Source organism: Vombatus ursinus, unplaced genomic scaffold (assembly GCF_900497805.2).
Source record: "Vombatus ursinus unplaced genomic scaffold, bare-nosed wombat genome assembly UNPS02015042.1, whole genome shotgun sequence".
In the NCBI taxonomy this organism is placed as follows: Eukaryota; Metazoa; Chordata; class Mammalia; order Diprotodontia; family Vombatidae; genus Vombatus; species Vombatus ursinus.
This window is the reverse complement of record NW_020954820.1, coordinates 22,999-25,971: the sequence shown is the minus strand read 5'-3', so window position 1 is coordinate 25,971 and position 2,973 is coordinate 22,999.

The window sequence follows — 2,973 nt, the reverse complement described above, 5'->3', positions numbered from 1 at the left end:
AGTCACTTAACCCCAATTACCTAAAACAAATTTTGAGTTGTGAACTCCCTCCTCCCTTCCCCTCACTGAGAAGGCAAGCAATTTGATATAGGTTACACAAGTTCACTCATGCAAAACGTATTTCTATGTTAGTCATTTTGTGAAATAAAACATAGCCCAANAGTCACTTAACCCCAATTACCTAAAACAAATTTTGAGTTGTGAACTCCCTCCTCCCTTCCCTTCACTGAGAAGGCAAGCAATTTGATATAGGTTACACAAGTGCACTCATGCAAAACGTATTTCTATGTTAGTCATTTTGTGAAATAAAACATAGCCCAGAAAAATAGAAATAAAAAGTCATTTTTCACCTGCATTCAGACTCCATCATGAAGATGGATAGCATTTTTCATCATAAAACTTCCAGAATTGTCTTGGATTTTTGAATTGCTGAGAATAACTAAGTCTTTCAAAGTTGATCATCATGCAATATTGTTGTTACTGTGTATAACTTTCCCCTCGTTATGATATATTACTTTCATTGTCCTCTATGATTTAGTGACACTGATATTCTTACTGGTAATAATGATAAATAATTTTTCTCTCTGGTTTCTTACAATAATTTCTCCTTTACTTGGGAACTCTGGAATTTGGCTATAATATTCCTGGGAATGTTCATTTTGGGATCTCTTTCAGGCAGTGATTGGTAGATTCCTTCAAATTCTGTTTTACCTTCTAGTTCTAGAATATCAGAGCAGTTTTCATTGATAATTTGTTGAAAGATAGTCTAGGCTCTTTATATGGTCATAGCTTTCAGATAGTCCAATTATTTTAAAATTATCTCTCCTGGATTTATTTGCTAAGTCAGATGTTTTTCCAATGAGATATTTCATATTTCCTTCTATGTTTTTTTCTTTCTTTTGATTTTGTTTTACTGTTTCTTGGTGTCTCAAAATTCATTAGCTTCCACTTGCTGAATTCTAATTTTCAAGGAATTATTTTCTTCAGTGAGCATTTGTACCTACTTTTCCATATGACCAATTTTACTTTTTAAGGAATTCTATTCTTCAGTCAATCTTTGTACTTTTTTTTCCTTTTGGCCAATTCTGCTTCTCAAGGCATTCTTCTCTTCATTAGGGTTTTTTTTTTTTTTACATCTTCTGGTATTTGGCCTCGTCTGTTTTTTAAAGTGTTATTTTCTTCAGTACTTTTTTGAGCCTCCTTTACCAAGCTGTTGACTCTTTTTTCATGATTTGCTTGCATCTCTTTCATTTTTCTTCCCCATTTTCCCTCTATCTCTCTTACTCAATTTTTAAAATCCTTGCTGGTCTCTTCCACGGCCTAAGACTAATCTATATTTTTCTTTGAGGTTGTGGATGTAGCAGTTTTGACTTTGTTGTCTTCTTCTGAGTGTGGGTTTTGCTCTTCCTTGTTACCATAGTAACTTTCTATAGTCAGATTTTTTTTTCTGTTAGCTAATTTTTCAATCAATTTCTTGACCTTTAATTCTTTGTTAAAGTGGGTCTCTGTTTGTGGGGTGGAAGGTGCACTTTCCCAAGCTTTGGGGTTTTGTGCAGCAGGTTTCAGAACTACTTCTGGGGGTCTGTAAACTTTCAACTTTTCCACTGTGGTATGATCTAAGGAGAAGCGTGCTTACTACTCTCCTTGCCTGTGCTCTGATCTCTGAGTGACCACAAGCACTCTTTTCCGCCCTGGAACCAGGGTCCCCACTTCCCTGTGGCCTCAAGCTCTGGTGTGCTAAGTGCTCCTTCTTGCCCAACGACTGCTACCCAGGACTAAGACCCGGATCTGAGTATGGGCAAAGTAACAGAGTCCTGGCCCCAGTGTCAGCAAAGGGACCCCAGAAATCTTCTTCTGACCAGTTGTCTGACCCCCTTACCATCTGTGGGCTGAGAGTTCTGGAAGCAGCTGCTGATTCACTCATTCCCAAGGCCTGCTGCTGGTTTGCTCAGGGTGACCTGAGCTGCAGGCCACTCTGACCCTGATGCCACAGACCTTTCCTGACAACTTTTTAGTTGTCTTGGGCCAGAAAATTATTTCACTTCATCCCTTTGTGGGTTCTGCCACTACAGAATTTGTTTCAATGCATTATTTATTTTGGGGAGAACTCAGGCAAGTTCCTGACTTCTCTGCCATCTTCACTCCACCCCAAAAGATTTTATTTCATAACATGTTGAAGTTGGAGTCTCTACAGAACGTCCGGTTGGCAATCCTGGAGGATATTGGGGATGTAAGATCAGTAGTCAGAATGGAAGGTAGGGCTGTATAAATAGATCTCAGAATAATCTGCAAAATGGTTTCCTGTGGGCTTGGTGGGAATAGAAAGAATCTGCTTTACATTAGGAAGTTTTGTTTTCTAGAAAATTTGTCAGATACTTTCTATAAGTAGTGAATTATCCTCATGAATTCAAAAATGACTTACAGTAAAAATCATCTTGACACACACTTCAGCAGCACTCACATTTTATAGATCAAAGCATTCTGGACTACATACTCAAACTTTAAAATTAATGTCAGTAGAATCATTGCCCCTGATACAGCCTGCCTCCTGGGCATACCTCCTTTTGCACCTGGGAGAGCAGTAATTGCAGAGGGAGGCAGTAACCTTTTTTAGTCCTTCCTCTTTCAATTGCCTGATGTGATCCCTGTGCTTCCCTTGAATTTCTTTGCCTTGTGTATAAAATCCCATTTCTCCCATGAGTCTGAAGTTACTGTTAACAAACTTCACCTCAGCTCCTTGACTGGAATCTAGCAGTGTTAATTACTGTAGCCTCCCACATCTCTGTCAGTGGTCATGGTGAGTACCACAGTCCTGTTCTCTGATTCTTCTGCTGANGAGTCTGAAGTTACTGTTAACAAACTTCACCTCAGCTCCTTGACTGGAATCTAGCAGTGTTGATTACTGTAGCCTCCCACATCTCTGTCAATGGTCATGGTGAGTACCACAGTCCTGTTCTCTGATTCTTCTGCTGG